Source organism: Delphinus delphis, chromosome 5 (genome assembly GCF_949987515.2).
Source record: "Delphinus delphis chromosome 5, mDelDel1.2, whole genome shotgun sequence".
Classification (NCBI taxonomy): Eukaryota; Metazoa; Chordata; class Mammalia; order Artiodactyla; family Delphinidae; genus Delphinus; species Delphinus delphis.
In genome coordinates this window covers 38,089,687-38,099,493 of record NC_082687.1, presented here as the reverse complement: position 1 = coordinate 38,099,493, position 9,807 = coordinate 38,089,687, and the positions used below count along the sequence as shown (strand labels likewise).

The window sequence follows — 9,807 nt, the reverse complement described above, 5'->3', positions numbered from 1 at the left end:
AAATAGATATTTCTGAGAAACTATAATAGTCCAAAACGGATGCAAAAATGAATTTGGAAACCTGATTGTATCAATAGCCATGGTGAAAAGCAGCCACTCCCCAAAAAAGTATAAGACTGAGTTTAATAAACCACTACTGTAAAATCCTCAAGGAACAGAGAATTCTATATCATGCCTTTTATAAAATTTCTGAGCTACATTATCAGGTATAATGAAAATGTCACATTGTTTACCTGTAGTTTAACTTAACCACAATGAAAATAAGCACATTATTTCAGGGCCGCTATTACAGAGGAAAAATCACCATTGTCAGGTAAACATAATTCCCTTCGTTCTTTTCCCCCTTCCCCTCCCCTCCTTGGCACAGCATTTACCTTCAAAGGGCTTAAGCATAGTCATAATACGGTGGTGTGAGCGGCCTCCAGCTCTTGGCTTGGCCTCTGCCGGGTGGTTCAATTCCCAGTTATAGCAGTCTCTCATTGTCATCTGCTGGGTCCTGGTTGGCCTTATCTGGTTTCCTGTCACGTAATTCTAGTACTGTCTTCGGCTTAATTCCCTCTCTCATCCGTGAGACCTCTCCAGTCTTCACAGCATTCAAACTACCAAGGAAGAAAAACATTTGGCTGCTCTCTCATTCCTTCTTAGGATGTAAAGGGCTCTCTTAGGATGTAAAGGGCATCTTCTTAGGATGTTAAGTGAGTCTGTCTCACTTCGGGCCTCCTAGACATTGGGGAGAGGTCTTACCTAGCTATCTCATACTATGTAGGGCTGAAGAACTCTTTTGTGCTTAGTGTCTTTCAGGTGCAACCAGACCTGAAGCTTTGTTTGTTCTTTTTCATATTCCTTTAAATGCATATGTAATTGTTTATTTTAGAATTTTCTTATTTCTTGAGGTAGGCCTCTATTGTTATGAATTTCCTTCTTAGAGCTACTTTTGCTGCCTCCCACAGATTTTGGACAGTTGTGTTTCCATTTTCATTAGTCTCAAGGTATTTTAAAATTTACTCTTTGATATCTTCATCAACCCAATAACAATACATTGATTGATTAGTAGCATGTTGCTTAGTCTCCACGTGTCTGTGTTTTTTCCAGTTTTCTTCTTGTAGTTGATTTCTGGTTAATACCATTGTGGTTGGAAAAGATGCTTGATATGATTTCAGTCTTTTTAAATTTATTGAGACTAGTTTTGTAGTCTAACATGTAATCTGTCCTAGAGAATGTTCCATGTGCACTTGAGAAGAATGTGTATTCTGCTGTTTTTAGGTGGAGAGTTCTGTATATATCTATTAAATCTATCCAACTCTAATGTGTTGTTTAAAGCCAGTGTTTCCATATTGATTTTCTGTCTGGGTAATCTATCCATTGATGTAAATGGGGTATTAAAATCCCCTACTATTGGTACTTACCTGGTGGTGCAGTGGATAGGACTCTGCCTCCCAATGCAGGGGGCCTGGGTTTGATCCCTGGTCAGGGAACTAGATTCCACATGCATGCCGCAACTGAGTTCAGATGCCATAACTAAGGAGACTGTCTCCTGCAACCAAAGAGCTCACATGTTGCAACTAAGAGCCAGCGCAACCAAAATAAATACATAAATAAATATTTTAAAAAAGGAACCAATATATACGAAGTTTTAAATATTGAAAAAAAATCCCCTACCATTATTGTGTTGCAGTCCCCTATTTCTGTTACTATTTGCTTTGCACAGTTGGGTGCTCCTATGTTGGGTGCATAAATGTTTACAATTGTTATATCCTTTTGTTGGATTGACCCCTTTATCATTATGTAATGTCCTTCTTTGTCTTTTGTTACAGTCCTTGTTTTAAGGTCTATTTTGTGTGATCTGCATGTTGCTACTCAGCTTTCTTTTCTTTTCCATGTGCATGGAATATATTTTTCCATCCTTTCACTTTCAGTCTATGTGTGTCTTTAGATCTGAGGTGAGTCTCTTGTATGCGACGTATAGATGGGTCTTATTTTTTTTTTAATCCATTCAATTATCCTATGTCTTTTTTTTGTGTGTGTGGTACACGGGCCTCTCACTGCTGTGGCCTCTCCCGTTGCGGAGTACAGGCTCCGGACGCGCAGGCCCAGCGGCCATGGCCCATGGGCCCAGCTGCTCCACCGCACATAGGATCCTCCCGGACCGGGGCACGAACCGCATCCCCTGCATCGGCAGGCGGACTCTCAACCACTACGCCACCAGGAAAGCCCTATCCTATGTCTTTTGATTGAAGCATTCAGTCCATTTATTGATACATTTAAAGTAATTATTGATAGGTATGTACTATTGCCATTTTGTTTTTTTTTAAATTTTATTTATTAAAATTTTTATTGGCATATAGTTGATTTTGTTAATTGTTTTCTGATTCTTTTTGTACTTCTCTGTTTCTGTCTTCTTCTCTTGTTTTTTTCTCTTGTGTTCTGATGTGTTCCTTTAGTGTTTTGTTTAGATTCTTTTTATTTTTTGTGTGTCCATTGGAGTTTTTTGGTTATCATGAGGTTCATATATACCAACCTGCAAATATAGCCATCTATTTTAAGCTGATAGTCATGTAATTTCAAATACATTCTAAAAGCACTACATTTTCAGTCCTTCTACCCAATTTTATGTTTTTGTGGTCATATTTTACATATTTTCATTTTGTGTATACCTTAAATACTTATTGTAGTTATAATTGATTGTTGTACTGCTTTCGTCTTTTAACTTTCATACTAGCTTTCTAAGTGATTGATTCACTGCCTGCCCTTATATTTGTCTTTGCCAGTGAGATTCTTTTGTTTCATATGTTTTTTTTATTCCTAGTTGTGGCCTTTCCTTTTCTGCTTAAAGAAGACTCTCTAAGAAGCCGCCTGCCAATGCAGGGGACATGGGTTTGAGCCCTGGTCTTGGAATATCCCACATGCCGCAGAGCAACTAAGCCTGTGTGCCACAACTACTGAGCCTGCGTTCTAGAGCCCACGAGCCGCAACTACTGAGCCCACGTGCCACAGCTACTGAAGCCCGCACACCTAGAGCCCGTGCTCTGCAACAAGAGAAGCCACTGCAATGAGAAGCCTGCACACTGCCACAAAGAGTAGCCCCTGATCACTGCAACTAGAGAAAGCCCGCATGCAGCAATGAAGACCCAAGGCAGCCAAAAAAAAAAAAAAATACTCTAACATTTCTTGTAAGGCTCGTTTAGTGGTGATTAACTCCTTTAGTCTTTGCTTATCTGGGAAACTCTTTATCTCTCCTTCAATTCTGAATGGTAACCTTGCTAGATGGAGTATTATAGGTTGTAAGTTTTTTCCTTTCAGCACATTAAATATATCATGCCACTCCATTCTGGCCTGTAAAGTTTCTGCTGAGATATCAGCTGATAGTCTTATGGGGTTTCCCTTGTATACGATTAGTTGTTTTTGTCTTGCTGCCTCTAAGAGTCTCTCTTTATCTTTAACTTTTGCCATTGTAATTATAATATGTCTTGGTGTGGATATCTTTGGGTCCATCTTGTTTGGTACTCTCTGCACTTCCTAGACCTGGATGTCTGGTTATTTTTTCCTCCAAATGAGGGAAGGTATTATTTCTTCATATAAGTTCTGTGACTTTTTCTCTTCCTCTTCTCCTACTGGAACCCTTACAATATGAATGTTAGTATACTTGATGTCATCTCAGAGGTCCCTTAAGCTCTCCTCACTTACAAAAATTCTTTCTTTTTGCTATTCTGATTGGGTGATTTCCACTATTCTATCTTCCAGATTGCTTGTCCATTCTTCTGTATGATCTAAAATGCTGTTGATTCTCTGTAGTGTATTTTTTAATTAAGTCACAGTATTTTTCAACGCTGGTTGGTTCTCTCTTACATTTTCTAAGTCTTTGTTGACATTCTCACTGAGTTCCTCCATTCTTCTCCTGAGTTTGTTAAACATCCTTATGACCCTTTCTTTGGATTTAGTTTCCATGAATTAGGTGAAAAAATTACTTCTACTGGTCTTGAAAAAGTGGCCTTGCGTGGGAGACTGCTTTGTAGAGACTATGTAGACTGCTTTGGCAGATTGATTGGAGCTAGAAGTGTGGTTTTGGGGCAGTCCCTGGGGAGTGCCACACTGAGGCAACATTGGCAGGATGGCTGGTGCTGGCATGGGCCTGGAACAGTCCTGGTGGGAAGTCAAACAATGGTGCTCACTGGCACCTTTTACCCTGGAGAGAGCTCCAGCAGTTCCCTGCCCATTTGGCAGAAAACTTAGGGTTAGTAAATGCATTTCCTTCCTGCATTTCTAGGTGCCCTTTTAACTGCTCGGTTTTTTTTTTTTTTTTTTTTGCTGTGTCCCAGGTTGGCGAGTCTGCTCCCAGCTTCTCTCCAACACAGGGGGAATCAAGGTGGCAAACGGCTGAAATGCTCCAACGAGAGGGTAAAGGAAGTGAGGGAAAGGAAGTTCCCACCTGTGCACAGCTCCTACACCCTGGGGCTGGAAGAAGGCAGACCTTGGTTGTAAAGTGCTGTAGCCGCCAGCAGGGCTGGGCACTGGGCAAGCTTGCAAGAATGCAGGCCAGGCAAGGGCACAGGAGCTAGGCATTCCTGACCAGCACATGCCCTGCCATGCTCCTCGGAGGGATAGCTGGGAAAGGGGGACTGGTAACTCCGCCATCAGCCACCGGTCACCTCTTGTCCACATACAAAGCAACACCCAACCAGCACTGCGGGACGGCCCTGCTCACAGCTGAAGGTTCCGGGCCACGGGAGTTTATTGATGTTATGGCCTCAGCCTAGGTTCCTCAATGGAAGCCACACCTGGAGCCTGGGGGTTTCTTGCTGGGGCAGGGGGTGTTTATGCCTGCCACCCCCCAGGCTCACACCTCAAAGAGGATCACAGGGAAATCCACGTGGATGCGGGGTGGGGTGGGGGGTGGATCCAGCTTCACGATGCCCTGAGGAATCAGGTTCTCATGCACTTGCCTCTGCTTGGCCTGCTTCTGCCCGTTCTTGGTGATGACTGTCTCCTCATAGAGCTCGTGAGCCAGATCCCCATCCTCCTCCTAGAACATGGAGCCACAGCACTCCATGATAGAATACGAAGGGGGGCAAGACTCAGCCTTGCGGTCACACCAAAGCTTGCTCAGCAACAGAGCCTCCAGGCCGCTGCCCTCCGCTGCCAAGGCGAAGGGCCGCAGGCCCCGAGCTTTGGAGCCGTGGGTGCCCATGTCAGGGCCGCCGGCGCACGGCGGGCCCCGCGGCAGCTTCGCTCTCACAGGGCCTATGCTCGTAGGTGCCGCCGCCTCCGCCACCTTCCACAGGCTCCCAAAAAGTTTTTTTAACAATCGAGAATAATATTTAAAATAGAGATTTACATCCACTGTCATTATTCATGAATATCACATGAAGTGTATATTTTCCCTTGATACACTGGTTAATGATCAGCAAGCCATTTTAACACTAAGTATCTAGAACATGAAGACAAATTCTATAACTCTTCATCAATGTTTGAAGTTATACTCAATCCAGAACTTTATAAAACTTTGCTAAAAATTAATAAAAACATTGAGAGCCTCCTTTAACATTTCTTATTTAATTGCAAAGGCAACAAGCAGTTGTTCACGCTGTTACAGTAAAATGCCTGAAAGAATCCACCAAACCAACAGGCACTCCTTTTACATAAAGAATTGTCAGGAGATGCAGAGTGAACATTGCTGAAGATATGAAAAAAGTTACAACAAATTACACAGTAAAGGAGGACATGATATATAGTAAAATACCAATATTTCTCCAAAGTTTAAGCTTGTGGCATTTGCTAGGTTCTATTTCAATAATTAAATCTACCAAAAAGTTCTACTTTTTGTGTAAGCCACCAGGTAACTTTATCCATAAATCCTTTAATATGTACCACCAAAAAATAAGGATTTGTTTCTGACATAAAGACACTGTTAACGTCATATTAAGTTCAATTAACATATTTTCTTCATATCATTTAATATGTAGTCCACATTTAAGTTTCTCCAATTGCATAAAAAATGTCTTTTTTTCATGGATGATTTATTTGATTCAGGAAGCACATGAGGTTCACAGTTATTATCACACTTATTATATTATTTGCTCTATTTTAATCTAGAACAGTCTCACCTCCATTTTTCCCCTTGCCATTGATTTATTGGAGAAACTGGGTCATTTGTCTCAGGTCTTGAGGAATGATTAATATTCTGCATTTGTCTGCTTATTTCCTGTGGTATTGCTTCCTTATGGTATTGTTTAACTTGTCTCTATCTCCTATATTTCTTAAATTAGAAGTTCGTTTGAAAGCTTTGATTAGATTTAGACTGAATTTGTTGACAAGACTACTTATGCTGTTTACTCCATATTGCATCATACTTAAAGGCTCATAGTAAGTGGCTGACCAACTTTTAGTGATGCTTAAGTTGGATCATTGGTTTTGGTGGTGGCAAGTTGATCCTCCCATTGTTAAGGTCTGTCAGAAAAAACTGATAGTTTTTTCTCTTAATGTTTTTTTCCCATTCTACCATTTCTTTTACATTTACTTTCTGCAATTTTTCTCTAAGTAACTTTCCTTCATCAACTAGGTCTATTTTAAATAAATTGCACAGGACTGATGAGATAAAAGCTTATTTCTTTCTCTATAATTGTCATTTTCAAAATAAAAAGTCAGTGCTCTAACTACCTCTAATGATTTCTGATGAGTTCTTGTTAATTTTTGTTTTTGCTCTCTTGTTCTCTTTTGGAATATCATTATGACTCATACATTTTTATACAATTATTTTCAGTGAATTGAAATGATTATTTTTATGTTCAGATTATTCCATCTTTGGCCAAGCTGGCTCTTATGTCCTTTTGACATAACCCTATTATAGTTTGGTGGTTTCTTTGATTTTTGGCACAAGATATCTAAGGCTCATCTTATAAATTTCCTGAACTGAACCTGAATCTGGCCATTTCTGTAAGGACCCCTAGTTTTTTTTTTATTGGTGAATGATATTTAGAGCTCACAACCTGACACTAGGTGTGGTCACTGATTTTAGACCTTTTCAGTAGACAGAGCTAACTTCTTATCATAGAAATATTTAAACATAGCTAAAAGTCGAGAGAGTAGCATAAGAAATCCCTCTTGTGCCATCATCCAACTTCAGCAGATATCAATATTTTGCTCACTTGGTTTTATCTATTTCCAACACTTTCTATAAAAAGCCCTTGAACATCTATGATAGAAAAATGAGCAAGGGACAAGAAGTAGAACTCCATAACTGAGGAACCACAAATGGAAATCAAAAATAAACAAATAGGACTACATCAAACTAAAAAGCTTTTGCACAGTGAAGGAAACCATCAACAAAATGAAAAGGCAACCTACTGAATGCGAGAAGATATTGGCAAATGGTATAGATAATAAAGGATTAATATCCAAATTATATGAATAACTCATACAACTCAATATCAAAAACCCCAAACAATCTGGTTAAAAAATGGGCCAAGAATCTGAATAGATATTTCTCCAAAGAAGACATTCAAATGCCCTGCAGACACATGAAAAGATGTTCAGCATCACTAATCATCAGGGAAATGCAACTCAAAACCACAATGAGATATTGCTGCATACCTGTCAGAATGGCTATCATCAAAGAGACAACAAATAACAAGTGTTGGTGAGAATGTGGAGAAAAGGCAACCCTCATGCACTGTTGGTGGGAATGTAAATTGGAGCAGCCCCTATGGAAAATTGTGGGAGGGTCCTCAAAAATTTAAAAATAGAACTACCATATGATCTAGCAATTCCAGTTCTGCGTAGTTACCCAAAGAAAACAAGAATACTAGTTTGAAAAGATATATTCACCTTTATATTCAGTGCAGCACTGCTTACAATAGCCAAGATATGGGAGTAACCTAAGTGTCCATCAACAGATATGGTATATGTATGTACACACAATGGAATATTACTCAACTGTAAAAAAGAATGAAATCTTGCCATTTGGGACAACATGGATGGACCTAGAAGGTATTATGCTAAGTGAAATAAGTCAGACAGAGAAAGACAAATACCATATGGTTTCACTTATATATGGAATCTAAACAATAAAGCAAATGAACAAACAAAACAAAACAGAAACAGAGTTACAGATACAGAGAGCAAACTGGTGGTTGCCAGAGGGGAGGGGGGGTGCAGGTTTGGGTGAAAGGGATTAAGAGGTACAAACTTACAGTTGTAAAATAAATAAGTCACAGGGATGCAATACATAGCATAAGGAATATAGTCAATAATACTGTAATAATTTTGTATGATGACAGATGGTTATTAGACATTATGGTGATCACTTTGCAATGTATTTAAATGTTGAATCACTATGTTGTATACCTGAAAGTAACATAATATTGTACATCAACTATACTTCAAAAAAAGAAACGAAGATAAATTACCATATGGAAAATTATAGGCTCTGTATTTTATGGATTTATTGAAAACATTAACATATTTACCATTTATACATTTTAATCTAATTTGCTTTTGTAATTCTTAATATGAGATTAAGGGATAAAGAGATTTGGAGGAAGACGTGATTGGTATTGAAATCAGATATCCATGTAGCAGGACTTTCCTGGTGGTCCAGTGGTAAAGAGTCCACCTTACAATGCAGCGGACACAGGTTCGATCCCTGGTCAGGGAACTAAGATCCCACATGCTGTGGGGCAATTAAGCCTGCACGCCACAACTACTGAGCTCGCGTGCCTCAACTAGAGAGCTTGAGTGCTGCAAACTACAGAGTCCATGTGCTCTGGAACACGCTCACCACAACTACAGAGCCCACGCACCCTGGAGCCTGTGCGCCACAACCAGAGAGAGAAAACCTGCACACCACAATAAGAGAGAAGCCCGTGCCTCAACGAAAAGCCCATGTGCCACAACGAAAGATCCTGCATGCCTCAACAAAGATCTGGCGTGCCACAACTAAGGCCTGATGCAGCCAAAAATAAATAAAATAAATAAATAAATAAATAATAAATCTTTAAAAACATATTTAGCATTAAAAAGAAAAGATATCAGTGTGGCATTTGTGCTTTGATTTTTCTAACATACAGAGGGGAAAATTCTCAAGGAATGAGACTTGTCATGAGAAGCCTTCAAACTTGATTACCATATGCACAAAACAACCACATTGTTTTGCCTAATCTGCATGAAACCTCCCACAGTGGTAATAATATGAGCCTCTTAACTGAAATAGCATGTTATATTTTTGGCAAGGAAACAGCAAGACAAAAAAAAAACAAACAAAGAAATTAGAATACGAATTAAGATATAGAAAAGTCATTTGAAAAAATAGCTGTTAACACTTCTCAATTTCAGTAGCAATTCTGCCTCTGAGGCAATATAAATCACGTATTAGACTTTCAGCCTCCTCAATAAATTCTTTATCGGCACCACAAATTTAGAACATATAAAAATATCAGCACCATTATCCCGTGTTAACCAGCATACCTTGGTTCAGCTCACACAACTGTAGTTCTGTAAAAGCAGATTTAGAGAATCACCAGAACAAATTAGCAATGTTGTTTAATAGAAGACATTATTAAGGTATAAAATATATTTTGTTAGGGAATAGTTACTTATAATTGACAAACAATAATTTGTTTGCAGGCTTTCAATTTTGGATAGTCCAATTTGTCTAAAATCATCTTTCTTTAGTATTTCCTTTTGTCAATTTTATTTTCCTTATTCTATTATTTAGTCTTAACATAGCATTATCTCTGATTTGTTCCAGTGTTATTAAATGTCTACAATTTGCTAGGTGCTGGATAGGAAAAGGAAGGGATAAGAAGATAAGCT

The 9,807-nt window shown here is 39.1% G+C and overlaps 1 pseudogene; it reads right to left on the bottom strand.

Moving 5' to 3' along the window:
- Nucleotides 1-4,834: 4,834 nt before the first annotated feature.
- On the bottom strand, nt 4,835-5,185 carry LOC132425356 (tumor suppressor candidate 2 pseudogene; annotated as a pseudogene).
- Nucleotides 5,186-9,807: the final 4,622 nt, after the last annotated feature.